The sequence below is a fragment of the Pristis pectinata genome, chromosome 20 (assembly GCF_009764475.1).
Source record: "Pristis pectinata isolate sPriPec2 chromosome 20, sPriPec2.1.pri, whole genome shotgun sequence".
Taxonomy (NCBI): domain Eukaryota; kingdom Metazoa; phylum Chordata; class Chondrichthyes; order Rhinopristiformes; family Pristidae; genus Pristis; species Pristis pectinata.
This window is the reverse complement of record NC_067424.1, coordinates 18398759-18415671: the sequence shown is the minus strand read 5'-3', so window position 1 is coordinate 18415671 and position 16913 is coordinate 18398759.

The window sequence follows — 16913 nt, the reverse complement described above, 5'->3', positions numbered from 1 at the left end:
CAGAGATGAGTGTAACATCAGGGAGATGGTGTCTGCCGTAGGCGAATTGCAGTGGGTTGAGGTTGTCTGGGAGGCTGGAGTTAATCTGTGCCATTAAGGCTTTAATTTAGTTTCATACAGGAGCTGCATTTCATTTTGGCATTTAGCACCAATTAATTTTTTAAAGAACACAGATTGTTTTCAAATTTCTAATTTGGTTGAGATTACCACAGTTTATAGGTTATCTGTAAGAAATATAATGGGTATCTGAATTGATCCCTGCAGTACTCCATTAATCACATCCTCCCAACCTGAAAGTGATCCATTTCCTCCTACTCTTTGTTAACCAAACCTCAATCCACGCCAGTATATAACCACTACTCCCATGGGTTCTAATCCTGTTTGATATCCTCATGTGTGGCACCTTATTGAAGGCCTTCTTAAGTCTAAAAACACATCAACTGATTCTCCCTTATCCTTTCAGTCACAACCTCCAAAAAAACAGATTTGTCTAACAAGATTCTCCTTTCATAAATCAATGTCGTCTCTACCCAATCCTATTACTATTTTCCAAAGTGCCCTGTTACCACTTCTTTAAAGAATAAATTCTAGAATTTTACCCACTACTGATGCCAAGCCGACTAATGTCCTTTCCAGCGTTCTCTATCCTACTTTATTTAAATACTGGATTCAAATTTGCTATTCTTCCAATCTGCATGAACTTGCCTGGAATCTATGAAGTTTTGGGTGTTGCCTAAAAACTGCTATCTCACTTCAGATCAAGAATGAAAATCAGCTAAAACACAGCAATTGTTTCTATATTTGAAATGGAACATGTGATATTGTTTCAACTATCTGTTCAACTTCTCTGTTGAAAATTGTGGAGAGGTATAACAAGTGGCTGAATATATATTGCCCAATTTACAGTATCACTAAAGTTAAAATTATGGATCCACTAGCTTAAATAAGAACAGAAAATGCCAGAAACACTCAATAGGTCAGGCAGCATCTGTGCTAATGTTTCATGTCAAAGACCCCTCAATCACTCTGATCTGAATGTTAACTCTATTTCTCTTTCTGCAGATGCTGCCTTATCTGTTAAGTGTTTCCAGCATTTTCTGTTTGCATGTCAGATTTCCAGTTTCAGCAGCTTTTTCTTTTTCATTTATGGTTGGACCCACTACCTTCACTTTTCCTTCAAAACTGCTCTCCAGTTTCTATTCCCCTGTAAAAGCTTTTGTAAACCTCTTTCTCTGCCCACCCTTCTTTACAAATCACTTCCTTTACACTTGTCTCTCTAGATCACTGAAACATTCTTTGCATTAAGGCAACTGTATAAATGAAAGTTGTTGCTGCTGGTCTTCAAATTTTCTTTTTCACAACTATTTTATCTATACCAGAAATGGAGCATCAGCAGAGTTAGAGCTTTGGTGTACTACACGCTGTCATGTCATATTTACAGGGCCTTCTGAATCAGGAGGATGCCTGGTCACAGAATGAAAATTGGAGTACTATAACATGCCAAATTCTTCATGGATGTTTGAGCAGAGCACATACTTTGCAGGTTCCCCCAGTTGTACAGTCAGTGAAGAAGAGACCACAAGAACAGAGGTAAGTAATTCATTTTGAATATTTCTCCTCCAGGCTCCACAAGATACCTAGAATAAATGTTCCTGCTGCTGGTCAGATTGGCTGCTGGGTTGTCTGAAGCACATAAGGTGTAGCAGTAGGAATATTCTGGGCATGCAGCTCACTGGCAGCAGGGTAATAAAGCCCCAACCTCAGAGTGGATAGATTGGGGCAGGTAGCTATTCTACATGCTGCCTATTGTACTGTGCTTGGAGTTAAGATAATACCTACTTCTCATGACAATTTTACATGAAGAATATGCAAATTTTAATGTATAATCAGTATAAATTCATCCTTAGACTTTCCAATGGTAAATACTATCACTTTTTTTTTAAATGGGAAGATTTAATTCCATCTGCATGCTGCACTTCCATTTGACTACACTTCCTGCTATTTTGATTGACTGTTTTCTTTATTGATCATTTCATCTTCCTCTCTGAGATATTACTTGACAACTTTTCTCAGCGCGATTCACACTTAAAGCAGACACCTTGTTTGAAGCGTTGACAATACCAGAACATGCCTAAAATTACAAAGAAGCTGCCAAAAAAAAAATAGATTTTCTCCATGTAAATTCATCAGTGGTGTTAGCTAGGGACTAATATCTCCAGAAAGTTCCAACATATCCCTCAATAATGTATGAAGAAGACGCATTTGTGGTATGCAATGACCAGTAACATTGGTTATGCATACCACAAATGTGTAATGGAAAAGTTCATTTCATTATCAGGTTTGCAGCTTTTGTTGATAGATAACACAGAGGAGAAATATTTACCATATTTGAGTAAGTGATTTCTTGGTCACTCAAATAATAAGGCAAAGCTGCCATTTTTTTTTAAACACCAAAACTGGACTTGCTGTGTGAAGTATAGTTGTGGGTAAAAACAAATTGTAAAGTTCACAGCAATCACATTGCACATTGAAACACAAATGCAATTCTGAGTCATGTTCGATGTTATGTGCTTAAGGAAGGAAACGTCATTCTCAAAATATCAAACTTCTAAAAATAACTGATTCACTTTAAGTTCTGTTACATTTATTCCATCGGAGTTTGCTTGTGGCATAAATGGAGGCAAGAATTACCGAGCCCCCTGTGTGGGATAAAATGAACACTGGTCATTAAACTAGAATGCTTCAATAATTTTGTCATCTTAACTGTGCATATTACTTAGCTTCTTCACATAATTTCCCCATTGATGTTTTTCACTCTCTTAATGTAGTCCTAAAACGATCAGCACTAACCTGCCTCAAGGATGCCCATTTCCTGTAATACTACTTAAATCCTACTGGTGGCATGAATGATCTGTTGGAGCACCACCTGTTCATTTATGAAGTTACCATAAAATCCAGAGTAAAACAATCATGAACAAATTGTTTTTGTTCATTTACCAGATACGTGAGCACCCAATCTCAAGAAGGTGATGATGAGGCACGTTCTTAATCCACTACAGTCCTTTTAGTGAAAGTGTTCCTACAGTGCTAATAGACAGAGTTACAGGATTTTGACCTAGTGACAATATTATAATTGCAAGTCCGAATAATGTGTAATTTGCAGATGAATTTATGGATAGATGGATGCTCAGGCTACTTCAGTCAAAATTACCTACTGACATGGTTGGGGTGGTAGTACCATGAAAGTTTTGTTCTTTTTGCAAGTATTCTGAGTCCAGATGTGGATGCACGCAAGGTGATCGGAGAAAAATTATTGAGAGAGAAGAACAAAAAGAGGAAAAAACAGAATCAAATGTAACTGCTGAGGTTGTGTAGAATTATTTTGCAATGTTCTAACTGCTATATTATGCACACATGAATTTGAGTGAAAACACTGATACCTTATTTTACACCCTCCTACGCTGCACATCCCTTTCTTATCGAGGAAGTTCTTTCATTATATAATAGGAGATGAGAAATTGATTTGGAAAATCTAAGGATTGTTCCTTAGTTTAAAAATGAGTATGTCCGGTGCTAATAAGTACTTGTTGAGAGCATAAGCCATCAAGTCAAAGAGGCCCTTTGGCCCAGTGAGTCCATGCCCACCATAAACCACCAGTGCGTGGGGTTTCATTAGCTGACGTGAATGTGATTATCCCGACAATTTGAATACCCGCCCAACACTTAGGGATGAGTGGAGACAAACAGTTAAAGTTAATATCATTCTTTCAATTAGCTTGTTTCTCCACAATTAGGTGCTGTCAAAAGGCTAATAATGTTGATTTCTCAACTTCCTCCTTGTGAAAGAAGCCACAAAGCCATGACATAATATGCAGTAATTACGATTATTACTTGGTTCTTCATCCTGAAAGTGCACTAAATACTACAGTATTAAGGACAGCACATTCACAAACTGACTGAGGAGCTCAGTGGCAGTCACCGGACTCATGCCGCTACCAGGAGTGATGAATAACTTAATGTATGTAGTTTTGTGACTCAAATATGGTCTTTTCACATCCAGAATAAACTGCAGAGATCTGACTTTTATTTATAACCCATCAATGCATGTACTTTGCTAAATATTGGGAGATGGAAATGTCTGAAATCCAGACCCTCGTCCATTAACTTCAATGGCTGGCAAAACTAAGTTCTGATTCTTGTTGTTTAATCATGCTGGGGAAAAAATATGGTTCATTTTCTGAGGAAGTTATCTTGGAGATTTAAAAAAAAATCTTTGTTCTTGCTGGTAAATGCAAATGGTTTTAAATGGGAATGCCAGCAATTAGCCATTTTAAAGGATGTTTGGGATTTTTGAGCAAGTTCCAGAAATCCTGAATTTACCATCAGATTTGGAAAACTGAAATTGTCAGTTCGCTTCAAAACAGGACTCCCCATGCAACACCATGATGGTGTTCCATCTGGTTAATGCAGCCCAGCACTAATGCTTAGAATTCACCTCTCTAATCCTGTGATATGTTAGGCCAAGCTAAGGATCCAGAACTCCATTGATTTCTATGAAGATTGTTTGGGCAGCAAATATAATGCAAGTGGAAAGTAAATTCCCTTTTAATTATTTTACTTTAATGTCTCAACTATGTTGTTTATGCCTTAGGCATTTGTAACTACACTTGTTTTTAAAGTTTTTACTTAAATGTTAATTTTTTAACAGTGTCAGTGATATTTGAAAACTATTAAATGACCCTCACAGTTTTGCCAATGTTCCAAACTTTCGGCAGTATTTTGGAGGCAGGCCTTCCTCAAGTGGCACTACTGGAGGATCTGCTGCCATGCAGGCTATGCCATAGAGTCTGGGATGCTTTGGGCCTGAAAGGTTGGCCATCCACATCTGAATGGTAAGTTAAGGAGTCGGGATATGGCAGATGGGTGGGCCCTGGTTAGTAAGATTTCACTAATAGTATTCCACCAAATTAATATATCGGTTTCACTGATGTTAACATCATGTACAGGGTTTGGGACCTTTGATAATTTAGGAAGGATTTTATTGCTGAAAACCACAGGCACATTACAAAGTGCAGTTACCTATTCTGTTATTGCAAACGGTAGTACAGAAATTCTCTATCTAATAACACCCTAAACCTTTGCATAATATTTGTGCTCCTATTCTGTTCATACTTGTATAATGTTAAAATCAGCTCGGCAACAATGATTTGCCATTTACTATAACATTAAAATGAAAACAACCAATTTTACATAGTTTAAAAGTTTTACAAATCCCAAAACAGCTGCAGATGCTCAAGACGGAGATAGATTAGCTCACGTTATAAAGGTAGTGAATATTTTGTGTGTTCCGGTATTAATAAGAAAGGAAAAAAATTAAATGTTTTTTTTAAAGTCCCTTTCATGATCTCCGAATTCTCCAAAGCACTTAACAGCTGAGCAAGTGCTGTTATAGAATAGTTGCCATTCTAAAGGAAATGCAGCAGGCAATTTGTGCACAACCAGCTCCCACAAACACCAGGGTGATTTTGGGCAGTTGGTATGTTTTTGTGATGTTAGTCTGACAGCTTTTGACTTAAGGCTGAGAAGGTTATGAACTGAATAATATTTAATGAAATTGTTTTGAACCAACCAGGGGACAGAATAGAGCAGGCTCAGTAATTAAACTGTAAGCCAGAGTTTAAAAAACTATGTAATGGTGTGTGAATATTTAATATAATCAAGCTCAATGTCATATTGAAAAGAAGAAAACACCATCTAGCTTAGATAATGCTGATTTCAGCACAATGGTTCTCACAGGGAACTGAATAAGTTTGCCAATGGTAAAAAAACCCAGAAATACCATGAAGGTAATTATAGAGAATAAGATTAGGAATGTGTTTGTAACTTTAAGAGGCAAGAGTATAAAAGAACGCCATCATGAATAACTAAATATTTACAGTAGTGGAAGAAGATAGCAGGCTGGGTATTCCAAGAAAATATTGAATCAAGATTGAGGTCTTGCCAACATAAATGTAAGTCACATAATAATTATACAGAAAATGTTACTAAAAAGTGGTAAAACCTCAGAACCAAGTGGCTTTCATCATATTGTTGTAAAGAAAGTAGAGAAGAACATTGTAGATGACCTTCCAAAGTTCTTCTGACTTGAGAATCATTCCCTTGGATTGGAAAAGTACAGATCAGTCTGCTGCATAAAAAAAGATGAGAGAGGAATCCAAGGGAATTAAAGACTAATTACCTTAGCAGATGTTTCAGAAAGTTATTAGAGAAATAGAGAGACCTTCATTTTTTTTTATTGCTGATCAGGATATTGCAGCTTTAAAAAGCATAGTCATGTCTGACAAATCTAATTATTTTTTGAAGAAGTGATAAAAGTAATGGAAGAATAATTTTGCATGTTATTTATATACACTTCCATGCAGCATTTGAGCAAACCCTTCTAAAAGTCTTTGAGCTAAATTTGAGCTCATGGAATTGAAATCAAATCATTGGGTTGGTTAGAAAATTGGATGAACAATAGAACCAAGGATACTGTGCAAGTTCCCAATTGCCATAAGTAATTATTGTCCTCTGTGTGACTTATTTATGACTTTTATGATGGGATAAAAAGCACTCGTGCAAGTTTGTCAATTATAACCATTGTAGATGGATAAGGAAATACTATGGATAAGTAAAAAGGCAAAACTATAGAAATTAGAATTCATTGTAGAAAAACATCTGTTTATCCATTTTGGATGTTCAAAGGATAGAATAGTGTCATTTCTGAATGGTGAAATGCATGAAAGAATTCCAATGAAATTTAGGGCCCATGTTCAAAGATAATTTGTTAATAGATAGGCAGGGAAAACAAAAAGATCTTTATTCATACCTTGCTAAATAGTGAAGAAGAACATAAGGTGCAGAAGTTATCTCTTGTTATGCAAAGCCTTAATTAGATGACTCCTGGAGTACTGTGAACAGTTCTGAGCACCATATAACAAGATGGATCTATTAACTTTGGCACAGGTACAATGTGCTTTAATGATACCTGGACTCCAAAGGTTAAATTACAGCAAGAGATTACAAAAACCAACTTGTACTCAGTAGAGTCATAGAGTACTACAGCACAGAAGTAGGCCCTTTGGCCCATTCAGTCCATGCTGACCTGATCTTTTACCTAGTTCTATCTACCTGCACCCAGACCATATCCCTCCAAACCCCTCCCATCCATGTACCTATCCAAACCTCCCTTAAATGTTACAATTGAACCCACATCTACCACTTCCACTGGCAGATCGTTCCACACTTGTACCACTCTCTGAGTGAAGAAGTTCCCCCTCAGATTTCCCTTGTAAGTTTCACCCTTCATCCTAAACCTACATCCCCTAGTTCTAGTCTCACCCAACTTTAGGGGAAAAAGCCTGTATGCATTCATCCTATCTATACCCCTCATAATTTTGTATACCTCAATAAGATCCCCTTCTATAAGATTAGTTTAATGGTGATTTATCTCTATAAGATTAGGTTAATGAAGATTTGATTTGCCTTTTCCTGAAAGGGAACTGATGGAGGGAGTAGAAATATTTCACTGGTTGGGAGATTGAAGAGCCCTATATGAAAAGGTGGTGAAAGTTTGGAGTTATTTCACAAACAATTCTTTTGGGCAATTTGCTAATTTGTAATTGATAATTATATGTATTCTTTAAACAGTGTGGGGCAAAGGAGCTAGGTTTCAAATCAGTCATAATCTCACTGAATGGGGGAAGAAGCTTATGGGACTAACTACTGACTTCAGTTCCTTTGTGTCTTGGTTATGCATTATACTACAGCCACAGTGAATACCCAAACAAACTGCAAATGAAGGGACTAACTGCTTGTTCAAATGCTGAAGTCTATGCTTTACCAAATACAAATAATTAACACAGTTTAATTTTTAATGAAACATTATTTTTCAAATCAGAATATGGATGTAATTCACTGAGTGCTGAGCAGCCAAAGTCAGGGATAAAGAAAGCACACTTAATGATGTCGTAATTGGAGAACTGTTTATTCTCAGCTCCTAGCTATGACACAAGATAGATCACTGAACCAGGGAAACTTCTTCCAACCATCAATCTGACACCCCAGTCCAATTGTTGGATACAGATTGTAGCTGTGTTTGATCCAGCTGTGTAATGTTCTGTACAAAGAAAATTTCCGTTCATTTCCATTAGAGTATAGTTATTTACAGGTGTCAGTGTCATTCCTTGTGGAGTGCGATGAGTGGTGTTATGACACTATAAATGCATGCTTTTTTTCCTTGCTCTTCCAATTCTGCTGTCCTAGACGTTGGTTTTGCTTTCTCAAATTCCACTGTTGGTTTCCCAAAAACACAAAAGCAGTCATATAGTTTTTTCACCATTTACAATTCCTTACCCGAACAAAGGGAACCCTTTCTAATGCTCAATTACGAACAGTTGTGACTTACTATATCAAGGATTCTGTACTAAATGCCAATTGTTTTTGAACTCTAATGTCAGGCAAAAACATTGTGTTGAAAGTCAGTGCTATGGCCAAGAAACTCATAGTAGGTGTGGATTTGTCAAATGTCTCGTTATTAATGTTGGGGCAACAATAACATAACAAATCAGCTAAAGATTTAAAAGAGAAATGACACAGGTTTAAGAGTGGCAAAAATATCTTAAGTCCCTAATAAATGGAATTCAATTAGTAAATTAAGCCTTTGAAAAGGGAAATATTAATATGTAAATTTGTGCGATAAAACAATTACAACAGAAAATGCTGTACATACACAGCAGGTCAAGCAGCAACTGCAGAGAGAGAGAGAGACGGAGTTAACATTAAGACTTTCAATAATGACCTTGTTTTTTGACTCAGTTTCCCCCTCTGCAAGTGATTTCTGACTTGCTGAATATTTTCAGCATTTCTGTTTTATTTCAGATTTCTAGTGTCTTCAGCATTTTGCTTTTGAATTCCTGAGGTAACTAAATAGGTGATAGAAACAGAAACCACTGCATAAATTTGTAAGAATTATGATATGGTTTTACAATTCCTGGGCTGTTCTGGAGCTTTACTTAAAATGAAATGGACAAATATTAGAAAGGGTACAGGAGGTATAGCTCTGAGGAAAGTATCAAGTTTGAAGATAGAGGAGATAATTAACCAAGCAGATGTATATAAAATGTTATATCATACAAATTGATAAAAACGCCTTCCAGGATATCAGGGGAGTTCAATTGTGAGAAGTAGTTTTGAGACAAAAAAGATCAGTTTCTTTCCACCATCGAAGACAATGGCCACAGGTTCATGGTAACACCATCACCTCCATGTTCCTCCCCAAACTGCACATCATTCCAAACTGGATCTAATGTTTGTATCATCACTGTGTTGGATTTCTGGAACTCATTGACGGCATTCCCCACAGGGACATCCATACTTTGACTTAAAGAATCACAGATGCACTTTTGGGTAAAAGGGATGGGGAAAAATTGTTGCTCCTGCCAATGCTACCTGCACAGTGATCGTATTTATTTTAGAAAATAACCACATAAGTGATCATTGTTTGGAAATAATCTACTAGACAGACAGTTGAGTAAAACTCACTGAAGACATTGCAGATGCAAATGAAAATACTGAGATTCTAGGATTAGGACAATGCAAGATTTTAGCATCATTGAACCAAACCATTTCCTCTCCCAGCTGTATCCTCCTGCCCCCCACATAAACCTCTTAAAATTCAATAAGATAAAGCTTCACATTGGATTCTTTTATACTGTTCAAAAGAAAACCATGAAGCCCTTCTTCTTGGGGTTATATACCACCATCAAAAATAGATTAAATGGCAATTCATTGTCTTTTTGTGAGATTTCTCTGTGCTTAACTTTGTTTACATGTAACTGTATTTACCATTATTTAAATAATGTGCTGTGTGTGGAGATGTTTCTAAAACAAAATGTTGATCTGTATTTCTAAGACAACATTTTTCTTTCATTGTTAGACATCTGAATTTTTTTTTTCCCTGGAGTGGAATGTGCCTGTGTCCATTCTGATACCGGATTTTTTTTTTCTTGGCACTACTGGTTGTGAATTACCCTTGCAGATCTGACACAAGTTCTGACAGAAGGGATCATTCCCCATGCAGCATTCCTTTCCTGTATTTCCCAAGAAGTATGTCCTTAGTGTTCAGAGGAGTGACCATCACAGCCATTGTCAAAGTTGTATTGTCATATCACTCCTCTGTGTTGGGGGATCACTTGTATAAATCCTGTTACTTAGCTCGTTTTCTTTGATACTCCCTCCTGCCCCCGCAAGACACCAGCTGCCTTACCACACTCCCAACCACTCAAATTCCCCAGCTCCTGGACTGCCAATTCATCTGGCAGTCTCTGAGAGCCCAGCTAGGAATTCCTGACTGCCTGATTGAGGCCTCAGTTCCCCATGCCACAGGGCATTGATCTCTGGCCAGCTACTTACATAACCATCGCCCTCCCTGGGCCGCCAGTGTCTGATGCTTTCTTTGCCCTTGCTCGCTTCAGGTCCAATCCCACACCGAGATACTGTCTGGAACTCTAGTAGTGTCTTGAGGCCATTAGGTGCTCCCAAAGTTTTCAGGCTCATAGTGCAGTGATTGGAGTGCAATGCATTAATCTTATTTCTTTTATTCACATTTCAATTTCTCAGCTACTATTTATAAAAATTGTTGTTTGGAGAAAAAATAATGATACTCTGCTTCTGTTTTTCCAGGCCTGTTCACACAATTTTTTTTCTTGTACTGATTAAATAATCTTCTGCTACCAGTTTCATCCCCCGTTATCCAAACTCCTTGATTCTCTGAGCAGCTCAGGTGTCAAAGCTCCAATTGCCCGATCAAGGCCCCATTTCCCAATCAGGCGAGCCTCATTACTTAGGTCATCACCTTTGGAAATGCATGGGCTCTTGATGAAGAATGATCAGCAGAGCCACAAATAAAGAGTGAAGGAAATGCACTGAAAAGGTTGCTGTACTGAGAACCAGCATAACCTCAAGTGGTCGAATTTATACTTTCATGATTCTATGATTTACCAAGATCCAGTGACTTATTAAATCAATGCAGCATGTGTTGCCTTCCATTTTTGTTTTCATGAAATTATCAATTATGGCACACATATTTGACATCCAGCAACTGATACAAATCCTTATCCAAGCAGAAATTAAACCAAAGCACTGACATTCCTGGCAAATTAAGCATAAAAGCATCTGGTTAAATACAATAATCAGGATAAACTATTTAATCCACACATTGATTATTCTAGTAGCTTTCTGTTTCAGTTATATAATAATTTATATAACTGATGTTGCAATATGTATATAATTGAAAGAATATTGTTGATAATTGTTTTCCTCCAAGCCAGCAGGGTTCACAGTGCTTTCATGGGTTTATCTTGTGCCACCAACACAATATTAAACCCCAAATTCAATCAGGTCAGACCTGGGAAGCTGGTGTAATATGGTCATAAATAAATTGCTTTGGTTCTTGAATTGACTGAGGATATGGAAGACCATTGGCAGATGCTATTTTGGTTAATCTGGCTTGTAGAAAATAAACAGATTTCCCGTAGGATGAAACTCCACCTTCACCTTTTTCTATGTTAAGATCTAATACTTAAAAACCACCATTTAGAATGAACATATTATCCATGATATCACTGAAATTGTAGATGCCCTTTTAAATTTCTTGAGCAGAGCTCCACTTCACTTTAAATTAGTGATTTATTTCCTAGTCCTTTTCTATCTTTTCCTTGGTTATTATCCACATATTACTACCAACCCAGTGATTTCAAGAACTTAATTTGTGTTACGGTTTGTGTGTTCACAACTGTCTCCTACAAAAGTTAAATACTGTGACACCCAGAAAAGTAAATGTTTAAAATATCCAGCATATCAGGCAGCATCTATGGAGACAGAAGCAGAGTTAATATTTCACATCAACACCCAAATTTCACATCAAATCATCAGTTTCAAGTCTTTGACCTGCAGCATTAACTTGGTATCTCTCTCCACAGCTGCTGCCTCACCCGCTGAGTATTCCCAGGACTCCTTTAAATCTGAGTTGAACTAACCTTGGGTCTCCTTGTAAATTGGCCCGGTTTTAATATTCTGATGCTCTGAGATTTGAATATGTTTCTTTGTGTTGAGAGAACATAATCTGAGATTTTACATGTTGTCCTTTTTAAACTGAGCTCCTCAGTACCATATAAAAATAATACTTAAGAGTAAAGAATTCAACATTCCTGTCATTAATGGTCTTCCATTACCGTCCAAAGCAAGTTGTTCACCATTATATTACACCAGTTTCCCAGATCTGACCTAATGGCTTTATTTCGGGGGAAAGGAAAATACAATTACTTTGTATTGAATATGGCTCCAGTCATCACTGTGTACACTGCTGGAAATTTAGTGGGTTTAAAATTAACAAAACATTTAAAAATAATCAAGAATGAACCTTCTTCAAATCTAAAATACGGCTTTTTTTCTGAAATTCAGTGAGAACTAGTCCAAACATTTCATGGTAGATGTGGTGAAATCGAATCTTTGCAGGTTTGTCTCACTTCAGAGCGCACAGTTCCAAGTGTAATTGCAGCTCCCGAGTCCAAGGTTTATCTAACTTTCTTCGTATTTTGGCGATCTGGGTCTTGGAGCGGCCTTTCTTCTTCGCCTGTGATTTCCGTATTCCTTGGCAAAAGGTTGTAAGAGTAGACTGCAAAAATGAAGAAGGCCAGCATGCCCGTATATCCCCCCAGCAGCAGACAGAGGGGCTGGACAATCACAAACAGGCAGGCCACGTTCAGAGAGGCTCGATTATCCAGTATTAATTCATTCTTCTTGCAGCTGGTGGCAACTTTGTAAAAGTAAATCAAAGCGACCGTTGCATAGACAGCCTGGTCGAGCATTGTACCCCTTGTTTCTTTAAGGGATCTGTAAGAGACAGTAATTTTCCTCCTCGCGCGTTACTGAGATCTCTTGAAATCCACCTCGATCTCCTTTATCCCGACAGGTAAATATTAACCCAAGTGCGTCTCGTGTTTTATTGATCTTGGACGTTGTTGGTTTATAAAGTGCACTTTATTGCCGGGGAGAATGTTAGATTCTCATACAGTTCCCTTCATGTTCTTTTGTTTACTACACACTCCTGCCCCCGAAATTTCTTCTTTCATCTTTTCCTTTGCAATTCGCATTCCCGGCCACCTATTAAATCCTTCGCACTTCTGTTCGTTGCTTTGACTCGCCCTGCAGGTTCCCATCCTTTGTCTTCCAGTTCCACAGAAAAATTCACGAGATGATTTTAACTATCATCTTCATCAGTAATGCTGTATCTCTAATACCGTTAAAAGAATATTCTTCATTCGTGGATTTGATAATGTTTAGATTCTGCAGAAACGTATCACGAGTGTGATAGACGCAGTTCAAGATAGCTTTAGAATTAATTAAGTAGCAATATAATTTCACTAACTGGAGCACAAGGCGGATTTGACAGAATTCGCTTTAGCAGCAATGTTTAAATGATAATTTCCAGTGTGAAAGTCCCTTTGTGAAATTGAAGTGATCAGTCAGGAGATGCACATCTGCTAGGCTTGCTCTATGTAATAAACCACAACATCTTCAATCACCCTTAACTTTCACCCACTTGGTCAATTATGTCCCAATCTATAATGTCTACGTCAAATGTTAATTTTCGGTCAATTTAATCGGTGTAAGTCTATAAATATTGTAATAATGAAGTTATAATCCCAACTCTAGCCCGAGTGACGTTGAACTGAAGAAAGGAAATATCACATTAGACAACAGAGAGAAAAATAAAAAAGGTAATTTTATTCAAATTAGTTCCTTTCTGGAAGGAAATCCTTATCTTGCTGATCAAAGCGATAAAAAGTGTTTAAAGTATAAACAACAATATTAAACGTATTATTAACAGGTGTTGAAGACGGTCAATACCCACTCTTAAGCGATAAAGTATTTCCCCAAGATTTCCATTTACTGCCTTTTCAGAGACATGTTAGTGGGGAAAAACAGATCCCTTGGGTATTTTTTCTGACCTCCCAAACACAAAGAAACCGAGGCCAATTTCACTTGCTGGCCCAAGTCGCATTAATTAACCATAAAACCTTCTGGACATTATCTCTCCAAGAAAAATCACTTAAATAAATGCATGATTGATAAAAAGTTTCCTTCTGTTGTTGGAATTGTTCAAGTAAGACATGTAGTGCATTCCAGAAATATGAAATGCATGTCTTATATGGGAAATATCTGAGCCCGACAAGAGTTTTGGTCACGAGAACCCAACATTTTTACACTTAAATATCAGATCATTAACATATACTTGATTAGCTTAAATTCCAGAGCTGATTTGTTAGCTATTCCGGACTTCGTGCAATTTGTTTCAACAACAAGTTGTTTTTATAGTTATGTAAAAGTCTTATCAAATCGGATTTATATTTGGTGATTTAAGGTAAAAATTTGACTTGTTGTTGAGTAGCTATTTCAGCATTGACCAATAGAGGGCACAGCTGCCGAACGGTTCATAATCTCCACAGTATTTGTTCCAACTTCATAAGATCTGCAACAGGTAAAATTATTTGGATTCCACAACACAAAAGGAAACCTAAATCCAAACAACTTTTTAAAAGAAAGTCCTCACCATACTTCTAGACGATAAAATAATTACGCCAATGAAGTTGGTTATGGAGTCTATAGGGGCTCCTCAACAACAATCCAGTCAGTCCCATTACCCCACCCTCCTCCCCTTTCGTCCTGCAATTAATCCAATTCCCTGGCGCACCCAATTCCCTTTTGACGACACTGACTGATTTTATTTCTACATCTCCAAAGGGAGTGAATTTCAGATCACAACTACTTTGAACAAAACAAAAATCCACTTCCTACCCCCAAAATGTAATAATTGTGAAAATATCCACTGACCTCGGGAATTCCTTAAGATTATACAGTTCCAGCAAAGCCTGCGCAAAAAAAGTAGAAACCTACCTCGAAGGAAATTAAACCAGCTGGGCAATTTTGTATACAAAATGCCACTTTGCTAATGTTGTACTTTCCTGTATGCTTGCGGTGTCGAATTATTAATATACAAAATCAGCAGGGTGCTGCAATGGTAAACTTTCTGACAAACTAGGAAACGGGCTTCTTGTATCTGCAACCATCACTCGACCACCATTTCAATGGCGACTCTTTGAAAGGAAATGACAATCCAAAAAGAACCACACGTTGAATACTGACTTAATAAAACACTACAAGACTTTTGTATTTTGTAGTACAGACCATTCACGTTGTGATTAAAGATCAGTCCCAGTTAGATTAATGCTCACACTCTGACGATTCCCGGATGGCTGTCAAAAAGTATTAAAGGCCGAGAGAGGATGGAATTTCATTTGGATTCATCAATTATCTGGAAAATATATTTTCCTTTACTTTTGGAAAGTATCCATGGCATTTTGTTCAGACTTTATTGAAGGTGCTGCATGGATGCTTCTCGCTTTTGGGGTAACTGATCCCCGACATTCACTCCCCCAATTCGCCGCTTTTCCCCCCCGAGTCTTATCGCGGTTCCCTTTTATTTTAAATTGGAGGATTTGCTAAATGACCCCTAACCTTCTTGATCTCCCGGGAACAGTTCAACTAACGTGTTTAAGGAAGACGTCTGCTGGGACTGTACTCAGAGCTTTGAATAATCACGTCCAACTCACGGATATATTCAGTTTTTGTCTGTATTTAATAGGGGTGGGCTGCTCTGAGCAATTAGTGTTTTGTTTTTAAATCCCACTTTATTATGTTAACCAAGTGGTCTCTATGTAGAGACTAGAAAAAAAACAGGAAAAAAAAGTCTCCCTGTTATTTTAGTCACTTTCTAATTGAAGTCACAATATCATCATCTCGGATCTATTTTGTTTTCTTTGTTCTATGTTGATATTCAAAGCATAGTCTATCGCGAACATCGGATTTTGAGTAATAACAACTAGTGTTACAAGTAAGGAGACACAAGAGATTCTGCAGATGCTGGAATCTGGGGCAACGCACACAAGATGCTGGAGGAACTTAGGGGGTCAGATATCATCCATGGAGGGAAATAAACAGTTGACTTTTCGGGTCGAGACCCTTCATCAGAACTTCTTTTTGTGTGTGTTGCTACAACTAAGGATCACATGGGGCACGTGATAGCATTCTTGTGCAATAGGTGGGCTTAAACTCCTCAATTATAAATGATTAGCAGTAACAAGGAGGTGATAAAGCTACCAATTCCTTGCCCGGTTGGTTAAATAAAAAGTAGACCGACATGGCGAGTGAGGTCCCAATGTATTTCATTGATAATGGAGTATTTTTGAAGTGGAGCCAATGTTGTGACAAGGGGAACCGAACCCAATTTTGATCACAGCAAGGTCCCACAATCAATAATGAGATAATTGACCGGATAACTCTGTGAGAATTTTGGTTGAGAGATAACTATTGGTCTGGACATTGGGTGTAATCCACTGAGAAGAGCATTTTACTTCCATTTTAAGGGGCATATTTGAGAAGCTAGAATCTCTGATAGCGCGTTACTGCTACACTGCAGCAGCGATCTGGATGTTGTGCTCAAGACCCTGCAGTGGGATTTGAACTCACAGTTTTGAGGTGAGAGTCACATACGAGATGAACTCATTGCACAATATTTGAGGACGATTGGAATGGACGAGGTCCTATTAAATAACAATTAAGTTACGTTTTTAATATCAGTTTCATTTGAGAGCGATCCAAAATTTGAAATGGAAATGATATTCCCACTGCATGCTTAATGATCAACAAACGATAAAATACAGGCAAATTGAAATGGAACAAGGTGCTTTTTTTTGTACTGAAGCTAATTCTTGGCAATTACTTGAAACAAAACAATGTGAAAAGCCGGAACA